This window comes from Trematomus bernacchii, unplaced genomic scaffold, assembly GCF_902827165.1.
Source record: "Trematomus bernacchii unplaced genomic scaffold, fTreBer1.1, whole genome shotgun sequence".
Lineage (NCBI taxonomy): Eukaryota > Metazoa > Chordata > Actinopteri > Perciformes > Nototheniidae > Trematomus > Trematomus bernacchii.
Window position 1 is genome coordinate 6540694 of NW_022988066.1, and position 23232 is coordinate 6563925.

Genomic DNA, 23232 nt, shown 5'->3' on the forward strand with positions numbered 1-23232 from the left:
GAGGAAAATACAGCATCTATAAATCCACAGGGGCACCTTCCCCTATCAGTGGTTTTACAACCTTGTTTTGTTGAGTTCCTCAGATCCCTTGCTGATCACTGACCCCTATCAGAGAGAATGAAGGGCTGTAAACCCTGAAACCTCCAGCTCAAGGTTCACTGAGTATGACTGGGTCACATGCTCATTGTGTGCGTGTATGTGTGTGTGTTTATGTGTGTGTGTGTCAGCAGTAAGTTGGACATGTTGGAGTTGAGCTAGATGAGGAATCCTGAGTAAAATATGACCCCACTTCATGCTGTGACAAAAGCTGTGCACATTAATCTATGGTGCACATGAACCTGACGCACACTCACCACAAGAGGGTGTTGGACTTTCAACTTCTTTATCATGAGTGTTATAGAGTGTGTGGGTGCAGCTTGTTTTGTGTGTGTGTGTGTTTCGGTGTGTGTGCCTCTTCATTAAGGGTTATAATAGGAACAGGGAACAATCAGAAATCGGCTTCCAGAGAATAAACCTCTTACTCTCTTATTTTCCCACATTGCCAGCATTCAGAACAGAACAATCCGCAGCATTTTAAATCCCCAAATCTCTACGCTGCATACAACACTGAGGCAGCCAATCACAGCACACTACAAAGCAAACTAGTTTTGTCAGATTAAAGGTCATGTTAGTAGAAAGACTAAATAAAAAAGCACCTATTTCTAGTTAGACAGGCAGTGTGTGGGCGTGTTGGTGCGTCACAAGATTGCCTGGACTTTGATGGAAATAGGTGAGGCAGCCAACAAAGGTAACGCTACTAAGCCTAGCAACCATGGTAACGCACTCACTCATTTGAGTTGACCCAATATCCCACTCTCCCACATAGACACACACAGATGGACAGACACACACCTGTACACATGTTAGTTTCCCCAAGGCTGGAGGGCTTAGAATGACCTGCACCTCGTCCACAGTGGAACAAAAATGATGCCAATGTCAGCTTGATGGAATAAAATGACTTGAAAATATTTTAAAAATGTGTTGTTGACATAATGTACACATTTAAATGTCATGTTCCTGGTTGAAGCACACTTATTATTCATGCATTTATTGATATGTACAGGACAAAAGGTCAAAACATGGGCAAAGTTGAAAAAAACTGCAAAGACCAAGAGAGCGGAAAGCCAGGAGGTTGTTTCCTCCTTCTATCAATAGCCGGTAGTTTCTCACTGCATGTTGACATAGGTCGGGATGACATTAGAGCATATAACACATTAATTTTGCCAGAGCTTTTGAGATCTAGTTTGTAATAACACGTCCTGAGGATACAGTGTTCACCACTCAAGATTTTCCAAATGGCCAACGGATTTGTATTCCTTATGTCAGTGTTGCTTTCCCTGTGCTTCCACAGCTCAACATGCCCTCCCTCTGTTCCTTCTATCGTGTGAAGTGCTAACATGACTCCATCTCTTATCAGCCTTATCTCGCCAGACTGATGACAAAGGGAGGACAATATGCGCTTTGGGAGTTCTGCTCTGTGATAAAAGAAAATAAGCTATGTGACACTCTGAGGTCAACACTGTGTAACAAAGTTAGTTTAGAAATCTTTAAAAAATAAACCATTATGCTTGTGTGTGCATAATGCAGAGTACATTTGTAATATATGTAATGTAAATATAATATATGTATTGTTACGCCTTAGTGTTGGGGTTCCCTACTTCCTGCTTTTGACCACTTGGAGATATTCCTAACTTCCTCAGTGCGGCCCACTGTTGTGCTGAGGTTTTCCTTTTCTAGGAGAGACTCAGGAAATCACAACCCCAAGCGAAGCAAAACTTAGAGGGTCTGTTATAACCTCTCTTCCCTTGCACAATATAAAGAAATGAGAATAGTCAGTGTGCGTATGTGTGTGTGTGTGTGTGTGTGCGTGCGTGTGTGTGTGTGTGTGTGTGTGTGTGTGTGTGTGCGTGTGTGCGTGTGTGTGTGTGTGTGAGAGCAAGCAAAAAAACGGAGGCAGCAACCTGTAGATGATTAACTGTGACAAACACAAATCACAGCCTTTACTCAGAGACAGCCTAAAGACTTAAAGTTGACGTCTCAGTTATTATTAAACTAGATTGTTAGAAAGAAAATTGTAACTAATGTGTGTTTCCTCTATCCTAATTAAACCGCTTTGTTTTCAGCACAGCAGGAAAAGCTAGTAGCTAGGGGAAAGCATAACCTGCACAGACAATCAGATCGCGAAACGCATTCACCTGGTCAAAGGTTATAAAGTCGGAGATGTACAGGGAGGTAGAGAGCGAAGATTTGATTGGGTAACAGCGCCATCCTGCCGGGTTAAAGTGTTCCAGTTATTGCTGAGGAGATTGTCCATTACATTGTGTTTATGATTGATAGAAGCACCTGATTCTCTATGTATTAACAGCGGGTTATTGGAGACTGAATTGCTTTATGAGCAGGCAAAAAGGCTTTTACTGGCTTCCTCAGGATTATACGGTCAGCACAGATTGACTACTGCTGGCAAATTCCATCTCTCTTCTTTGCATTATTAAAGTTCCTCACAAGTAGAAAAAGGAAGAAGACCTGACATTAAATCAACACTGCTATCATGTTTTTATCTTATTCAGAAGTTTGAAAACCAACAATTCTGTCTTTCACTCTCAATGTAAGGCAGATTATGCAGCAGCAAAGAAAGCCAGAGTGTGGTTTCAATGTGTCTTTGGTTTGATGTTATATTCTAAGTGACACTGATCCAGAAAAAAACAGGCCACTAGGAAGCCGCCATCTTAGCTGTGTGCGCACGCACATGGGCAAGACTACCCAGAAGCCCCTGACAACATGGTCACAAGGCAACAGGATGGGATCAATGAAACATCAACAATTACAAATGCAAAATCTGCTGTTTTAACACATCACACACATGCAAACACTTTTCAAGCCTCCCTTCAAATTTCAGACAAAATGTATGGACATAACTGTTAAATGATAATCTTTAAAGAGTCTCATTGAAGAGTAAAGAATCCCTAAAATCCAAAAACAGTCACAGAGAGAGAAGGAAGTGAGAGTGAAACAGAGCAGAGGAGGATCTCACAGCAGAGGGATGTTGGTGGAGGAGAAGAGGAAGGAGAAGGAGGATATAGCTACCCTGTTGCTTCACAGCGCTGCTCTGGGAGTGTTAGTCCACCTCCATGAGAGGCAGGTACAGCAGGGCACTGAGCACAGGGGCCAGCCTCCTCTACACACACACACTCTCACACTCACACACACACACACACACACACACACACACACACACACACACACACACACACACACACACACGCACACACACACACACACACACACACACACACACACACACACACACACACACACACACACACACTGAGCCAAAGCATTAGAGCTTGTGAAGGAGGAGCTAAAGCACATACTGTGTGTGTGCCTGTGTCTGTGGGCAGAGCCCAGCCCTACCTCTCAGGAAGTTTAGGGGAAACATTTTTAAGTGTTGAATACACAAACACATACACATAAATCACAAAAGTGGAAAGTAATTAGGTAGTCATACATAAATGTTTCAATTGTATGCAACGTTTCGCTTATTATTGTACAAATAGTGTAGGCCTATTTTTAAGTCCACTACATTTATCTGACAACTAGTTTCTTTTCAAAATGTACATGTTTAAATAAACGTGATTATTTGTTTAACATTAAACAAGTGATTCCCAAACGTTTTGCCTTGTGACCACTGGATTCAAATTATTTCACATTATCTCAGTCACAGGGGACATTTTCTTTTTCTACATTTACTTTTGATACTTTTCTGAAAACTTCTTTGACCCCTGATAAATACACAAAGTAGCTGTTGCACAAAGCTGCACATCTTCACTCTGTAACTAATGAAGGCACAGTGGGTGGTAGGAGTGGGAGGAGAGGAGGCTAATGGGAAAAGTAGTTTTCAAAGGTTTTCAGGGTTTTCTGCTTAGAGTTGCAGAAATTGCCCAAAAATGTCAGGAAACGGTCAGCCGGGGTTTTAATACTTCCTCATGTTATTGTCTTACTCTGAGCGGCATTTGGAAATTCTGACTAGGAGTAACCACTAGAGTGATTAATGTCATGTCAGCACAAGACTACAACTGTGTGTGTGTGTGTGTGTGTGTGTGTGTGTGTGTGTGTGTGTGTGTGTGTGTGTGTGTGTGTGTGTGTGTGTGTGTGTGTGTGTGTGTGTGTGTGTGTGTGTGTGTGTGTGTGTGTGTGTGTGTGTGTGTGTGTGTGTGTGTGTATTCGGGCATGCACATGTGTTTTTTGTACATAACAACGGTGAACATGCTCCTAGCACAGCTTAACTTAACCAAACAACTCACACCTTCCTGGGCAGCCAAGAGAGCAGATAGCGAAGCGGCAGAGAGAAAACGTCACTCGCTCAGTTTCTGTCCAAAAAAACTCCCCACAGTGTTATGGAGAAAAAAGCAAGAAAAGAGGGAGTGAGGGACAGAGAGAGCAAATGGGGTAAGAGGGAGAGAGATGAAAGTCACAGTGGGTGGTCAACAGTGCGCTGAGTTTCAGCTGCTATTGAAACCAGCCCCACTCCTTAACGACTGAGCAAACAGGCAAAAGAAAGTCTATTTAGCATAAAGACCAGAGAACGATGGAGAGACACAAATGATCGAGACCTTTAATCAAGAGCCAATTATAAAAGTGTCAAAACCACTACGAAGATATTAGAAGGAGTGAAATACATCACATCACAAGTCACATTTCATTTAAATAAGTTGCCAGAGTCCAATAAATCCATACAAAATATAAAAAAGACAAATAATATGCCAGTGGAGGATTCCCTGTCCTAACTGGCCCCCTGTCATTTTGGGAAAAGTGACCCAGGGCAAAATAAGTTGAGTACCCCTGCTCAAAGCCGAGTGGGTCAATCTAAATAAAAGATTAACTGTCAGTTATTAGTGCGAGCCAATCAGGACGCAGACGCGCCTCAGAGGCTTCAGGTGTTCTGGTGACCGCACAGACCATCAGGTCAGCGGTTAACCGTTGAACCCCACAGGTAAATCTGACAAATTCAGGAAAAACATTTACTGACTCTTGTCTCTTAATCATTGTTCGTGTTCACTAAATCATTGGTTGGAAACAAAAACACGCCACATACAACAACTGCTGCAGGAACAATCCGGTGAATTCTATTTTCTAAGGGATTATTTTTTAGCTGTGGCTTAATACACATTTTCAGTGCAACAGTATTTTTGATTTTATGAGAATAAGCAAATATAGAACATTGCCAGCTCTGTGCATGGCAAAGTTACAAAAATAGTGAACATTATGCATAAAAGCGTACATTATCAGGATGGCTTTTTGTTCATGATGGGAGAATGGAAACCAAACTTTACCGACTTTTAATTTATTTATTGAACGTTGTTGGTTACCTTTGATAAGCTGGTTCTCTATTAAAGGTAGGGTAGGTAAGTTTGAGAAACCGGCTCGAGATCGCTAGAATTTGAAATTACACAACCGGAGAAAATCTACCACTTCCTTACAGAGCCCCTCCTCCAACACACACGAACGCGCACATGACCAATGAGGGCACGAGATAAGTTTGTGCACAGATGGAAGGCTGACAGGCAGGTAGGCCATCCAGTTATTTTAGCCGGGCAGGCTAAAATGATTGGTCGTGCTTTTTACAGTACTACGGCTTCCACAGATGACATTTTTTTATGGATTTTTTGTCAAAGCACTTAAGATATTCATTGCTATCGGGATGTTAAGAGCATTCCATGGAATATAACAAAAAGTGTATCTCGAGCCGGTTTCTCAAACTTACCTACCCTACCTTTAAGGTCAGGGTCACACACACATATACACACACGCACACATATACACACACACACACACACACACACACACACACACACACACACACACACATATACACACACGCACACATATACACACACACACACACACACACACACACACACACACACACACGCACACATATACACACACACACACACACACATACACACACACAACACACACACACACACGTACACATTGGAAATTGCAACACAGGCAAAAAGTGTGAATGAGCAGGAATAAAGTCAGCAATAAAGCGTTGCTGGTAATCAGTATCTTGGCCGGAAAGCTTGAATTCTCTCCATCCATATAAGTAAATGAGTAGCGTGTCACAAGACTCGAGGTCCTGCTGTTTCTTTCTGTAGAGCGATACGACCTGGAGGGGTGCACCAGTGTAAATCTCACGCTGAGTTTTCCTGGAAACAGTATCTCTAAGACAAGTGCAGAAACCGTCAAACTGTTTCCTGCTGTGATTTTTTGTGTAATTGTTTCAGGTAGTTTACACAATGTCACTGTGTCCATAGAATACTTAGATGATTCATTTACTTTAAAATGTGAGGCAGGAATAATTGGAAATATGTGTCTGCTGGTCGTGAATATAAAGCTATAAAATACATTTCAGTGTCTTTTGCACACATTGCATTATGAAAGTCTGCAGCAGTAAATGACAGAGGCAAGCAGTGACCTGACAGAGAGAAGTGAGAACTGTGGCTGACCCTCAGGACTCATGATGTCCTCACACTGCGGTTCACCCAGTTCAACTGTCAGCATGCTGACTAAGACAGGATGGAGCATTAAGTCACCTTGAGGGAAGCTGCGTTATCACAGTGTCTTAACATTATCTGTTTTTCTGTCCCTGAGTAAATATTATTTGGAGGAGCACACAGTCCTGGATAGTAGTTTACAAAGCAAAATGAATGGTGCAACTATCAACTACTTACATTATTGTTTAATCTTCTCGATTCATTGGTCTGTAAAATGTTAGATTTTTTTTTCTCCAAGATCTCAAAGTGACGTGGTTAATCTTCACTTAACACTTAAAGAAGCTATATTGGTATAATTGTTTCATAAGAATAATGTATAAAATAATTATGTCAAACAATATGAGAAAAAGGTGCCATTTCGAACTCCTGCTTCATATGGTGCGTGCCCATTTTGTGCATGAAAGCAGGTTTACTTCAGAGATTCAATGCCCCTAAATGAGTATTCACTGCAGCTCATAAAGATCTACATTTCAGCCTGAAGGGCATGTCCATAATTATCATATGACGTAACCTATGTTTGGTCTATTTAACAGAATAACATAAATACACAACAACGCATTAAAAGTGTCTTCCGGAACAATCATTTTTAGAAAAACAGCATTATTTCAGTCCATTTTTGAATGTTTTAAGATCAAGGATCTCATTAGCTACTTCAGGACGCAAAAGCATAACTGGGAACACTACAGGTGACCCTTCAATATCCAGGAGTTAACATTATGGAGACTATAAAGCACTGACTGTCAAAAGTAACATTTTAAGCACAAATTAACACATTGACCAAAGACAGCCGTGCTCCAGTCCTGTTTCTCGGCTCCCATCCATGTACCTGTCACCCTCATTCCTGTGGTTCACTCAAGCTCAAAGGAGAGAGGCAGGGGGGGAAAGGGGAAGAAGGGAAGGTGTAGAGAGGAAGGGCAAGCTGAGAGGGAGAAGGGTGAGGAGGGGGGAGACAAGTAGAAAAAAGGATAGAGAGTGATTATGGAGAGCAGCCTGAGAGGCTAACGATCAGAGAGGAGGGGACCAAATGTCCGGGCCTCCCTCAGAGCTGAAAGCACTTTAAAGTGAAACTGAAGAATTTCAGGTCAGACGGAGTGCGTTAGTGACCGACTTCAGCTCAACCCGACTTCAACACGGAGGTATGATTCCAGTCCATTTACTCTGAGGGCCCCCCTGCCTTTAGGACCTACACATTTGTCCACCCAAAGTACCACAGTTTTACCCCAACACTACGACTTTAGGCGATGTAACAAAGAGCCATTTTCTCTTTAACTGAAATATCAGCACCAGCATTGACAATGACTGATTCAAGCTAATCCTAAGGGCTTTGGTTTCAGACTGAATATAAAAGCATGACAGGATAAAAAGGTCAACTGCGAGCGTAAATTGCCACATATGTCCCCTCACACAGCTTCGCAGTCATTACTAATCATAAGAGCTGCTTTAGCTTTAGCGCTAGCTCAAAGGGGCTTTGCTTCCTTAGGCAAACACATTCCTCAGGCTAATCAGCTAGCCTGCTCAAGGCCACAGCAGACATTGTTTCAGACAATTACTACTGACGTTGACAGTGTCACACACTCGTGATAAAGGCTTTAGTGGCCCCTGTGTGTGTGTGTGTGTGTGTGTGTGTGTGTGTGTGTGTGTGTGTGTGTGTGTGTGTGTGTGTGTGTGTGTGTGTGTGTGTGTGTGTGTGTGTGTGTGTGGCATAAGGGGATGCTGATTAAGCCAAGAGGAGAGTTGCTGATATGTGACACACTTAAAAAAAAAAATCCCAAATATTTTTATTTTAGCATCCATCACCCTCTCACTTACCTAGCAGGCTTTCAAATGAGCTCACCTTCATACACACTTTTATAATCAAACAACGTCCCACCCTGTCTACAAACACAGTCAAGAGAGCGTGTTTCAGACTCCTACAATGGCACAATTGCCCAAACTGAAGAAATATTTGTCAATAAACTCTCTTTGTTTTAATTGTAAATAAGAGGACAAGTAAAACTGAATCATAAGCACAGTGAATTGTATCCCTTTTCACTGCATTTATAGCATTCAATGCCATATAAATCACCCAACCACACACACACAACAAACAGCTCACCTCATAAGGGTAAAGTCCACATGTTATATGACGGAGAACCCGGAAATCTATGGTCTATATTAATACCAGCCTCTCCATGTAGTCACTGCACACACACGCACATGCACACGCACACGCACACGCACACACACACATGCACACACACACACACACACACACACACACACACACACACACACACACACACACACACACACACACACACACACACACACAGTGCCATGCCACTCCACTGGTTCCACTGGTTTCATTGTCAGGACCTCTTGGTATCATTTCACCCACTGATTGGTTTAAGTGCCTTTGTTTCTGTTTATAATTATTTTGGCTCTGACAAATCAACGAAACTGGGAAGTGCAGCAACTCTAGCCAGATGAAACAACTGGCAGATTTCATCCGAAAGTAGAGAGTAAAATAAGCAACAAGACAAACTCTATTAAATGTGTCCTTCAGAAGACAGTAAGGTTTGGTAACAGAGAGGATCATAACGACAAACTAAAGTATTTCCAAACAATTTTACAATCAGACAATCTTCTTTTAATCTAAAAAGTAGCAATAAAGTGTCGCACACTCTGGCTCAGTAGGCGTTCTCCTCTAAGTTTCAGAATTACATTCATCAAGATCATAAGTTTCATTTTGAAGCATTTAAATGACAGGTTGACGCAAAAACAAAAAGTTTCCAGAGACATTAAAAAAAGACAGAAACACGAGTTGTTATTAACACATTACCTGTATCCCAAACTGAGGGTCGTAGATATCGACGAGCAGGCGGTGAAGATGCAGATGATGGCGGTAAGGTTTGATTTTGAACAATCACGCTTAAACTAAAATGGACTTTGTGACGTTAACAGGATGCAGCAGTTAGACTGTCTCCTTGCCTGCCTGTGTCTCAGTGTTTGAGTGTGGAGGTGAGCAAAGGTGGCTTAGTGTTTACTCGTTCTCAATGACAAGAAGAGAGAGAGGTGGGGCCACTAAGTACAGGTAACCACCACCACCACCACCACCACCACCTTTTTCTCCCTTCAATCTCTCTCTCTCTCTCTTAGCTGATAAGGAATAAGACAGAAAGGGAGGGTGAGGTATAAAAGGGCAGAGGGTGTGACAAATGATTGACAACAACCAAGAAAAAGTCATGGGCTAGTGTGCAGATGTATTTACAGAAATAAAAAGGATCAAGCAGTGAAAGAAATAATAATAAGTTAGAGTTAGAATAAAATCAAATAAAAGCTGAAGAATAAGGATGTAGTAAACATTTCTGAAACAAGACTTTGCAACTCGCAGAATAAATGTGGATAGGTCATCCATCATGAAGCAGCCAGCCATGACCAGCTGAGTTGGAAAAATATATACTGTATGTATATCTGTATTAAACAGCAAAAACCAATATCTAAAATAAAATCAGATTTGAGCTCAGCCCTGGTCAAATGTTATTATGTATTTATTGTTATTTAACATCTTGACATACTGACCTTTACTCATTAACATAATGTATAAACATAATGTCACCATAGCCAGTTTGATTCATCTTCTAGGAATCATGAATGTCTAACGGCTACCCATTCAATAGTTGTTGAATTATCTCTGGAAAAAAGTGGTGGATCAAAACCAACATTGCTTTTCTACGAGTGCGTGGGAAAGAAACACTTACAGATCACACAAAGTGCAGCTAACCATAAAAAACGTTCCTAGAATCTGTCACTTCAGTCGTCAGTATTAACCAACCTGAGATCATACAGTATAACCCAGGGAGCAACCGTGTGGTTTCATCAAACTAAATATTAACTTTTTGTATATCTTTAGGCACATTTTGTAAAGAAAATAATTTGTAGGTCAATATAGACTCAAAATCATTCAAACAGCACAGAGAAAGCTTCTGTAAATCTTTGCCTGACGCCTTTTAGAATAAACAGCAGTGGCGGCTGGTGGAATTGTTTCTAGGTAGGGCTGTGCCACATGAAATCAATTTCAGCAAACATCCCAGTATGACTTAATGCAAAAAAAGAGAGACAAATTGTTTTCAGTGTTAATTTACCAGTCTTACATTTTAATGCCTCCATAAACAATTTAAGCATTTGAGACTGAGGACTATGTACAAAAACGTAAAAACAATGGCATTAGCAATACTTGCATACATATATGTATATATATGATGTATATATATATATATATATAAATTACAGAACAACGGTATAATCAACAGTAATACAAAAAGCTGAGGATATATGTAAATCAATGTGGTGTACGTCTTTGGCGTGCCTTTAAAAACGGTGGGGGTCTTCAGGTGCTCCTCCAGCACAGTGTGCAGGAAACAAAGTCCACCAATCCCCTGAAAATTCCAGGGTTGACTGAAGAGTCAGTCCGTCATGCCCACGCAAAGCCAACTCAAAAGCCCCACAAAACTTCATTATTTTGGATAAAGAATGCCTGTTTTTATCCACCTCCTCATTGTGTGGCTGGATGGCTATAAAATGCAGGTCCTTACTCATTTTAGGACAACCCATGACCTTTTACTAAACCATCAAAGTCGTTATATTAAACATAAACAATTAGTTTTGCTTCATTTAAAAAAAAGAAAAGATTTAACAACACTAACCAGGTGTTTAAAAGTGCAAACCTCAATCTGGGAGGAAATACATTTCCCTTTAAACATGCACGGGAATGCAGTATAGTTGTTTGGGATAGTAATTTTGATGAAGACATGATTGTAGTGGGACCAGGCATCTTAATCATTAATCATGATGATTTATGTTTAGTTAACAAACGCTAATAAACCTTTATTTTCTCGTGCAGTTATATTATGTGTTTATGAACAGATAAGCACAGTGGAGATAAAGAGAATACAATCCAGATTGAATCTGTCACATTCCACTCATATATGCCAGAAACACAGAGAAGGAGAGTGCGTTGACAATGTGTGGAAGTGTATTTAACCTTAAACAACCCTTTTGGGGGGAAAGAGGTCTATAGCTCTTATCAGACGGGGTGCCGTTCTATGCCACCACAAGTGTGTGTATGGAGGTGTGTGTTTGAGTGTGTGCTGTTGCCATTGCACCGGTGAAACATTAACCAATGACTCTGTTAATGAAGGACATGCAATCACCGATTCTCTCACACACACACACACACACACACACACACACACACACACACACACACACACACACACACACACACACACACACACACACACACACACACACACACACACACACACAGTATATGTAGATAGCCAGTTCAAAGTTTACAGATGGAGAAATGTATTCTCTCCGCCAACAGAGTGGTTGGAGTGAAGGCCGTGTGCAGCCATAAACCTACTTTAGAGGTGGAGGAGAGGGTGATTCAAAGACCAAGATGACTTGATTGCCAGCACACTGTATCACACAAACACACTCTCTCAGGTACAAACACACTACTATATAGTCAAGGAAAAGGCAACTTTAAAAGGAAAAACATAAGAAAAATTGAGGAATTATGTATACAAATGTAAATATAAACTGCTAATACATGCCAGAGATAGACACCCTACTTAGACAGCTGCATGTGTTTACGTGATGAAGGAAGACACAAATAAAGAGAAGAGTTCTAACAGGTAGTATAAGTTAAAAAACACAATCCACCACTATGATAGAAAGGACAATATATATGTTATAAACTCACGAGTCATGCACCGAAGATAGCCATCAGTCCGAGACAGACAGAGAGACATGGGGGAAGTGGCCTGACTGGTCTGATATGAACCCACACACAACGAAGCAAGCTGCACACAAACAGATGTAAACGGTCACTGACTCAGATGGGGGGTGTTAAGGTCTGAGGAAGAGTTTGCTGAGTTCGTGTTGCCTTGTTGTCACCAACCAAACTCAGAGTAACGTACACACAGATACACAATTACCAGATATCAGTATTGTTATAACGTAGCTATGCATGTTTGTGGGTATACACAAAGAGATGCAGAGCAGTTCATTGCAGCATGTTTTATTAACAGCATGTTATGCATATGATTTTTATTTTTATCATTTCAAGCTTAATCATTCAATTTTAATATAGTTTAAGCTCTTCTTACCGTGCTGTTATTTTATATGTTCTGTTACTGTGATCTTTAAAATAAAAAAATGTGTTCAACATACATTTTATTTCACAAACACAATTTTGTGAGCAAGAAAAATAACACATTATGTTAAACTGAATTGTTTGTCAGTTTCCACTTGGTATTAGAGGCCTTTTAAAATGATAATTCTGTTCAAAAATGATTAAAATGTAATTGAACCTTACTGCCTTAACTTCAACACAGGGTTGATGAAATGTTTCCTATTTGACTAAAATCTAAAATGATGTCCAACAAGGCTTTAGCAGAACTACATGTTTAGAACATGTAAGAATTGAGTCAGATATTATAACTGCTGAGCCAATTTCAACAGACATGTTACGGAAACAATGACTGTCGCTGGTCGGAGGTTTGCCATTGTACGTACATTTTTACTAACTGCTAATGGAAACAAAAATACAACAGAAATCTGAGATGTGTCTCGTCCCCGCGGGGCATGACAGACCTCTGAAGGGCTTCAGCTGAGCAAAGTGCTTGTTTCTTAAGAAAATAGTTAAAGTAGAAACACTTGAGTGTCTGCATGCTTGTGTTTTGGTTTTGACCATGAAAGTCACTTTACTTCTGTATCTTTATCTCCTTCTACCTCACTTGTACTATCAATAAAACGTTTTAAAAATACTGTTCATACATCTTTTTATAATAAGCGATTGTAGAGAAATAAGACTAAAATGACTAAAACAAATATAATGTTACTTTATTGTTGTTTTCTTTTTATCCTGGTGCAAGTCTCGTAAAGTTCTAGATTCTATGCAAAACTTCAACTGAAACTAAGAGTAAAACAAGCTCATTAATTTCTACAGAATAGAAATTGAAACTAAACCTGCTCAAGTAACTTGAAAAAAATTAAAGGAACATTCAAAACTGAATAACAAATGTATTAACAAATACAATTTATCAATGCACGGCTATTTATGCATTTTTAGAAGCAGGTCATTTATCACTTTAGGGCCAGTAAACCTTAGTTAAAGGACACCACAGGGTCACACACATGTGCATGGTCCCTCCTAACTCACAGACTATGCGTGTGCATGCGGTGTTTGAAGGGACAGACGGATTTTCTGAAAGCCAACCGCTGATGAGTGTAAAATCGCTGTTCTGACTAAAAAACCTGAAACAGTTCTACCGCACTGTTCTGCCTCTCGGGAAAACGTTGTTCTATAACACTTCCTCATTCAAAGGTTCACCTCACATCCTTTAACTACCGTCAACCAATCCCAGTGTTCCACTTATGATTAACAAAAATGACTCAGCAAAAAAATGAGAGCCTTTCTGCCCTCCCACAATCCACACACACACACGCACACACACACGCACACACCCACACACACACACACACACACACACACACACACACACACACACACACACACACACACACACACACACACACACACACACACACACACACACACACACACACACACACACACACACACACACACACACACACACAGGATCTAACATTAAAGTCCAAACATTTGTTTTCCATCCTGATGAAAGAAGTTTCCCCTTTTGCCTAGAATTTTGTCAGCTGACACTGCAGTCATGTGATTTGTCGCTATCCAATGGCAGCTTAGGGCATTGTGTGTTTAGGTGCTACAATCACTGCCAAGGTCAAGGAGACGTGGAAGGAGAGAGAGAGAGAGAGAGAGAGAGAGAAAGAGAGAGCGAGGGAGAGAGATAAAGATGTTAGAAGGAGTTCAACGACTGAAGGACAAAAGAAAGAGTCATCCTCATGACATATAACCACACTGAAGCCACTTATTACCTTGTCAGTAACCAGTAACCATTTTAATGTCAACATGTGTGACAGTCTTCTCCCAGCTCTGGGAAACAACACTGACTCTCTATGTGATTAAGTGTAACCAGCATATTTCAGATAAAAGCACAGAATAAACTCAAATTAGAGCAAATCTGAGAGGACTATCTGTAAAGAAAAAATGAACAGTCCTGGTTTTGGTGACATTTGGTTATGTGGAGTCCATTAAAGAGAAAGTGTGTAAGATTTGCTGGCATCTAGGGCTGCAGTTGTAGATTGCACTCAACTGAATACCCCTCATCCTCACCCTACCAGACTGTGGTTACGCCACAGTACCTTCACCTTGTTTAGAGGCCATCCTTAACATAACATCCTTAAAATAATAATTTAGAAGCTATGAAATTCTGGCGTTGCATTGAGTAACAATGAACTTTAGAGGCCTTCATTTAATGTCTTTGATTTGTCTGTTTTGAGCTACAGTAGACGCTTGGTAGTGCAACATGAGGGACTGGGGATGGACCCTCCCACTATAAAAAGGGCTCATTCTAAGCTAACAAAATCACAACAATTCACCATTTCACCTAATTAAACCATATTTAAATATGTTATATTCCTTTCTACCAATAGATCGTTCGAAATCTTGCATACTGGCCCTTTAAGACAAACTGAAACCACAAACTTCAGACTGTCTGACGGGTTGTGGCAAAGAAAACAAATGTGGGAGCGTCTTGTTAGACGACTGGTTTCAGCGCATGTCACATAACCGCAACAGCTTGTGTTCAATGCAGCCTACGGATATCTGTTATATGTAATACCCCTCTCTTTCTCTCTCTGCGTATCTCACCATTTATGTTCATATTATGGTGCTTTCATGTAAGATCTTACATCCCATACACAGTGTTTCCATGTAAGGACCACTGCAAATGAGTCAATTCAAGTTTCTGAATGACTCTTTTTTCTTTAGCATGAAGCAGCTCATTATTAAATATCAAGATGAGAACTGCTAATCAAAGTACCAGAAACTGCAATTGGGATGTTACCTTTATCAACATGCATGTACTGTATGCCGGTTGTAAAAGTACAGGCATCTTCTGGCAATCTTAAACCTGCAATTTTCACCATCACTTGGAAACTTTCCTGGAAAGATTAATTGTTTTCTAGCACAAGGACACACACACACACACACACACACACACACACACACACACACACACACACACACACACACACGCACACACACACACACACACACACACACAATCGTACACACACCATCACACCGACCAGGAAAGTGAGACTGAAAAATAAAACAGGCAGATAAGAGCTGAATGAAAAGCTGGTGGAATATCAGCACGGGTCAACTCCAGCTAACGCCCCCTAATCACAGATCCCTTAACACACAATAGCTAAACAGGCTAACAATGTCACGCGAAACAGGGTGTTATGATGAGACAAAATAAATCATCCTGAGAAACTAACATGTAATCCACCTGTTCACCTGCTGAAACTAGGGACAAGTGTGTGTGTCCGTTTTGTGAATGGGTTCACAGAGTCAGTCTCGGCCATGGAACATTCCACTCTAGCAAGGTAGGGGGTGGGAGGTTTGGTGCATGCATGTGTGTGTCTGTGTGTGTGGGATCTTATCACAAAACGCAGTGTTGTATTGCTACTTTCTTTCCCCCCGTACCTACACACTTCCACACACATAAACACACACCCCTCAACACCGCTTGCATTTGCTGCTTGCTTTCCTTGCCAGAATCAAATCACCCCCTGCACGTGCACACACACACACGCACACGCACACACACACACACACACACACACACACACACACACACACACACACACACACACACACACACACACACACACACACACCTTGCCTATTGGCCTGCTGTCCAGACAACTAGCCCATTGTGTGTGACAACAGGTATGCAGAGAAGAGGCCGTTTGAGAACAGGATGCTCTGTCCATGTATAAGTGTGCAAGCAGGTAAAAGGATAGCTTGACCTCTTTTTTTTAACAATACTAGCATGCCCACGCGTACAACACCACTCGTGAAAGGTTCTTCAATGATTCAATGACAGTGTCCCTACAATGAACTCTTCACAGCCAGTATGCACAAGAGCAACAATCACAGCAGAAAATAAAAGTTTCTTTTTTTTGAAACAGGCTTTAATATGCCTCTATTCATCTGAAAAAGGCAAAAGGAGGAGGCAGAAACTAGCAGTGAAATGGAGCATAATAACAGCATTAGCGTACGAGCAGGTTGAAGGACAGAGAGGGAGGAACGGAGGGGTTCAGCGGTGTCACCACACAGGAGGGGGGTGGAGGGGTCACACAGGGGTTAAAGGTTGAGCCTCAGAAGTAGAGGGGGGTCCGAGAGAGAAACGGGGGAGGAGGGGGGAGGGGGGGGCTGGGGTGTTGATCCAGCCTTCTCAGTGAGTGGATGTCACCTGTTTACACACTACACAGTGTGCATGGCCCCTGCCTCGTTCTCAGAAGAGAGTCCGTTACACAATGTCTCAGCTCATCGGATTACTGGAATTAAAATAAACCACCTGTTTTCTCTCTTAGGTCTGGTGGTATCGATCCATGCAGGTAGTTTGGGTTTACTTCATTCACCTTTTAAAATATCTAACTCTGACACTATCCAATAGAGTGGCGAAGTCACGCCCACTTACTTCCGGGTAATGGGACCTTATTTCGGAAAAATTATGCATTGAAGTCAATGGGGAGAGAAAACTTATCTTTCGATCCCGTTTGAATTGTGCCATGAATTACACATATGATGTTTGTCAATCTTAAAAAATAATTTCCATGTAAAAAAAGTCACAGTTTGTCGTAAAACTGTTGAAATATAAGACTATGAAAAATACGTAACTAGAAAGACTACAAATCCCAGAGTCGCGTAAGTGATGTCACAATTGTTTTCCTCCACCATTCAGATACCTAAGATCAGCGCAATATAGATATAATCTATCTATATGGCGCTGGCTAAGATAAGATAACTTTAACAAGATGCCTGTGTGCTTAGTACCAGGTTGTTATCATACCAGCAATGGGTCTTGCTCGTTCTTTTGCTTCCCGTCTGATGAAAGGACCAGGAGTGGCTTGATCAAGTTAGCTACCTAGCTAGTAGCTAGCACGTTAGTTAGCATTACAGCCTTGTCATTTTTATTAGCCTTAACATGAAGTAACATTAAGTAACCCAAAATGTTAAACAGTAAGAGTAGTAGTCATATTTCGTGAACCCTTTGAATAGTACTGTCACCGGTGTGATCATCCTATAATACACCATTTAAGCCCGGGGGAGAAATGCTAACGCTAACGTTAGCATCGGCGATCTTCTCTACTTCATGCTATCTGCACAAATGGTTGACATTAAACATTAAAACGACCAGGCAGTTCAGAGAGAATCAAAGGAAGGCAGGCAGGCAGCTTTGCATGACATTCTTCAGGACGTGTTTCATTGTGGTGATAGTGAGGGTAGTCAATCGTTGTGTTGACAAGACAGTAGTGACGGCCATCTTGGTGACGTGTGTTGTTCACCAGAGATGTAGTTCATTGAGCGTTTCACACAAACAAATGTGTGACTTCACAGTTTTACGACACAATTTTTTTTTTTTTACTTGCAAAATTATCTTTTAAATTGACAAACAACATATGTGTAATTCGTGGCACAATTAAAACGGGATCGAAAGATAATCTTTCTCTCTCCATTGACTTCAATACATAATTTTTCCGAAATAAGGTCCCATGGAGGTCCACCGGAAGGGGAGGGACTTCGCCACTCTATGGAGCATGGAAAACTTCTATACGTTTATGAATGGTTTTAATTGGAAATAACAAAAATTGTCCGGATCACAACGGTCTATAGTGAGGTTTTGCTAACCCTGTCTCCAAGAAGTAATATCAAACCAGTGAAGAAAAAAGAACAAATATGAGACTCTTCAGAAATCCGACAGCATTGGTCATCTTTTCTATGTTTGTGTTCACCAAGTAAGGAGGTCTTGTGGTGTTTTAATAATGACTATTGGTCAAGTGTCGCAGCATCGTGACACAAAACCTTTAAGACACGAGGTTGGTGGTTTGGTTAACAAAGTGTATGAGTTTGACAGAAGATGTTGTCATTTCTTTAGGCTTACATTTTTTACATAAAGGTGGCAGATCAGAAAACAATAATATGACTCATTTTCTTATGTTTGAAAAGTTATGAAGAGCATTCAAATTAAACCGAAAATAAATGGCATGGACAGAGATGAGAATGAGTATCCAAAACAAGTGCGATATTGTCTTTAAGTTATTTTTCAAATGTAACCAAATTTAAAACGACTTGCAGTCCAGAGGATCTTCTGGTCCAAACCTTATCGTCCTTTTCCGTCTTATCTCATTTGTGTCCAAACTGAAATTCAAAAAAATATATTTAATTAACTGCATTGAACAGCTCTCCTTCTTTTTGGTACCTGTATGTGACACCCTGACTTTCACCTGTTTCGACTTCCACCTCGTCTCGCTGCCGTTCAGTGATTGGCCCGATCAGAGGGGAGCAAAAGAGGGAGGAAGAGGAGAAGAATGTGGCCATTGTGCTTTCCAGGTATGTGTGTTTGTGACAAACAGAAAGAGAGAGGCAGAGAGGAGAGAGAGGGTGGTCAGATCTGGTTACAGGTGTTTTTATAAACAACACAATAGTCCTAACAGGTTCACCTCTCTCTTTCTGCTTCAGTGTTGGTGGATTAGGCTTATGGCTTTGTCACACACGCGCACATACACACACATACACACACACACAACTAAATCTATGCTTCCCCATCATGAGCATGAGATGATCATGTGACAGTCATGTGACTATACTACGTGTCTGACTGTTTAGAATTCAAGCTGTTTAGGCTGTTTCTCTTCCTTGTACTTGAGGTTTGCTGAATAATAATCTCCCATCAGTTTCCTGCTTTGAAAAAACACTTTAACCTTCGTCAGGTTGTAAAACAAAAGATATATTTTATGTGTGCTTCCCTTTCACTCTGTTTCTCTTAATTGTGTCTATCTTCCTAAAACTAAAGCAGGTCTAAACACGATACCACTAAGGTCACGCCATTAAAAAAAAGTCTAGATATAAATTCCTGTCTTGGGTGACTGTTTGTCCCTCTTTGCTTTGAGGAATGTGATACAGTGGGTTGAGAGATAAGTATCATTCTAAAAAAATGGTTCACCTCTTCAACCCTCTTGCACATTCAAGCTGCAGCCACTGCTTGACAGGCGGGATGTCCATTTGTATGACTGTCATAATCTCACCTTTTACTGGTATCTATTTTTGGGTTTCGCATGAGGCAGTTTGAGGAAACCGTGTGTCATCACTTCATCAGGTCAGACCAGCACAGCAACACATACACACTGACACACACCGTTAACACACCTTAAACATGTGGAAGTATTTACAGTATGCAAAAGGAAGCCAGCTGTCTGTTGATTTAGAGCCCACACACACACAAACACAAACACACACACACACACACACACACACACACACACACACACACAAACAAAGAGTGTATTACAGGCGTCAATCTATCTGCACCTCCCTGTCCTCAATACCAACAGGTGACTTTCAGGAAACAGTAAGATAGTAAGTGAAACTATTAACGTATTCCACACATGACAGAAGCCCCCCTGCAAATTATGTACTAATTATTCCCCAATGTATTTAGCATACTAGACATTTTATTTATTGTCAAAAGCAAACATTAATCACATAAGAATGCTTCTATATTTCACCATGAACTGTGAACACACATGTACGTCTACAACCAAAGGTCACCAAAAGACATTAATGAAATTACAGTTGTGTTAATTTCATCTAATAATCTTGTAGATTTGGTAACTACAGTCTAAGTCCAAATGTCACACACACACACACACACATACACACACACACACACACACACACACACACACACACACACACACACACACACACACACACACACACACACACACACACACACACACACACACACACACACACACACACACACACACACACACACACACACACACACACACACACACACACACACACACACTGTATCTGCACACTAATGTATGTCCAGGCACGTGCAATCAAAACACGTATGCACTCAAACAACTAAATCTCGTTTGTACAATAACAGGACACCCAAGACTAACTGGCGCCCTGCTCAACCAGTTTCTATCTCTCACACACACACACACACACACACACACACACACACACACACACACACACACACACACACACACACACACACACACACACACACAGGACAACTTGACAAGACAGCAACTGATCTCACACACACACAAATAAACACAGAGTCCCTGTCCCATAACCTTGCAGTGAAGGTTATATCAGTCAGCTGGGTCAACTGAACGCAGGACCAGCTGAAGAAATGTCCTTCCAGATACCCATGTGGTGTGTGTGTGTGTGTGTGTGTGTGTGTGTGTGTGTGTGTGTGTGTGTGTGTGTGTGTGTGTGTGGCGTGTGTGTGTGTGTGTGTGTGTGTGTGTGTGTGTGTGTGTGTGTGTGTGTTCCTAACCCTCCAGGTGAGAAAACACACCATGACCCTTGACAGCAGATCTGTTTAAAGTTTTAAAATCAGAACTAGACAGAAAGGGAAGAAAAAGAGAATCATGATGAGTTCCCGTCCGACCTGTAAGATGATGGGATGGTCGTCGCGGTGTCGTCGTAGGTTCTTCTGCCACTGTTCAAATGCAAGGATCCAGCTTGTCACTTTATCATCTTCCCTTCCTCTTGCTCTCCTCCTCTGTGCCGTCTGTCAGGTTCTTCCCGGACACTTGTTTGCTGTCAAGCCGCCTCCTGTCTCCAATGACAGATCCCCAACAGCACAATTAGCAGAGATCTCAGAAACTTCTAACAAACACACACTGAGAAGAGGGACAAGTCAGAGTTTCTGTTCTCCTTTTGGTGTTTTTTTGGATTCTGACTCAGATCCTCTCAGCTTGTCCTCTGCTCCAGTCACGACAGCGCTCGTAGACGCAACAGCAGGAGACAGAAGAGGGGAGGGAGCACACAAGGTCTCCAAGTGGAGGAGAGAGAGGGAGCGCGGAAGGTGGCAGAGTTGAAGGAAAGAGGGAGGGAAGGAGGGAGGGATGGAGGGAGGAATGGCAGTGGTAATTAGTGAGTCTGTACCTGACTCTCACTGACATAAGCCCCACATTCCTTAGAAGCGAGGAGGGGGAGAGGAGGAGAAAAGAAAGAAAAAAGTTCTTAACACACACCAACACGCTAATGATCCCAGGAAACTCATCAGAGAATACCCTCTCCACCCAAAAACAGAAGTATCCTCTCTCACCATCGCTATCGAGTCAAGCGTTGCATGATGGGTAGTGAAGGTGCTGCTCGCCGTCCGTCACCTAAACTCTCCCTCGCAAAGTGTTCCCTTTGGTCGCTTTTACCCTCAGAAAGCTTGCTCTCTGTCCGTCCTGCTCTCTTTCTCTCACACTCTCTCTTTCGATTATGTGTATGGTGTACACACTGCCTCCTGCTCAAACTCACCAAACCTGAATCTGACTGCCCAAACCCCCTCCTTCCCTCCTATCATTCCGGATAGGAAATGCTATCCTCCTCCTGCAGTGGCCCTAGCCAATATATGTGTGTGTGTGTGTGTGTGTGTGTGTGTGTGTGTGTTTGTGTGTGTGTGTGTGTGTGTGTGTGTGTGTGTTGCAAACCTGAATCATTTCAGCCAGAGCAGCATTCCTCTTAATAAAATAACTTCCCGCACACCTAGTTAGAAACATCACACATCACATGATCCTTCCCATCCACCACCACATGCTTATTACTGATGCTCAAACACTAACCAACATTTTGCTCATTCACAAATGAAAGCACCCCCGTCATCGTGATGTCATGCGGCCCTTATGTCCACTCCTAGGAAGTACGTAGATACCTCTGTAATAACCACTTTCAGTAATAACACCTCACTCACACGTGGATTTATTTTGAGTCAGAAGGAAGGTGAGATAGACTGCCATTTGAAACTTTAACCTAAATTAAAACAATGATGGATAATCCAAACATCACCGGTTCAACTACTGTTTCTTATGCTCCTCCTTTGGCATTGTTTTCTCTCCAAACACTCTTTATTCTCTTTCATTTCTGACAATATTCTGCTTGTTTGATCATGTAGAGACGTTTCAACACTACCAGACCTCCACCATTCATCCTTCATTCAACAGTGTGTGTGTGTGTGTGCGTTCTTGTCTGTGTGTGTTTGCCTACCTGCAGTTATTGCAGACTTCGGCGTGGGAGGGGCCAGACACTTCCTTGTTCCTGATCTCAGGTGCCTGGTGAGTGTGACGTCTTTTTGACATCTGGTTGTCATGGAGACAGAGAGCATGAGGGAGAGAGAGCTGTACTGAACTGTAACGACGTGCCAACTGACACACCGAGGACTGAAGAGAGAAGTGAGGAAGCTGGATCTCTGTTTAGAGTAAAAACACACACACAGGCATACATTCAGATAAAGTATTTTCACACACACACACACACACACAGTAGGGAACTAGCGAGTGTGTGTGTGTGTGTAGGAAACTGAGATTGAGTCATACGTGCTCACACAGAGAAATAACGTTTCAACACAGCGGCTAAACTCCGGGCTGGGAGGAGGCCGGAGCC

At 41.6% G+C, this 23232-nt stretch overlaps 1 protein-coding gene across 14 annotated transcripts in view; it reads right to left on the bottom strand.

The window, feature by feature from the left end:
• Positions 1-22113, bottom strand: part of rbm47 (RNA binding motif protein 47) — a 30667-nt gene extending 8554 nt beyond the window's left edge. For 2 of the 14 annotated variants that reach the window (XM_034120445.1, XM_034120444.1), the window contains exons 1-2: positions 21908-22111; positions 21245-21415 (exon numbers count right to left, since the gene is read on the bottom strand). The gene's annotated coding sequence lies outside the window, so the exon portion shown is untranslated. Of the gene's footprint in view, positions 1-3123; positions 3145-9420; positions 9641-12348; positions 12449-18898; positions 18964-21244; positions 21416-21907 lie in introns of those variants that run through there. The other 12 variants (XM_034120451.1, XM_034120447.1, XM_034120441.1 and 9 more) reach the window with 11 other exon arrangements.
• Between the last annotated feature and the right edge of the window lie 1119 nt (positions 22114-23232).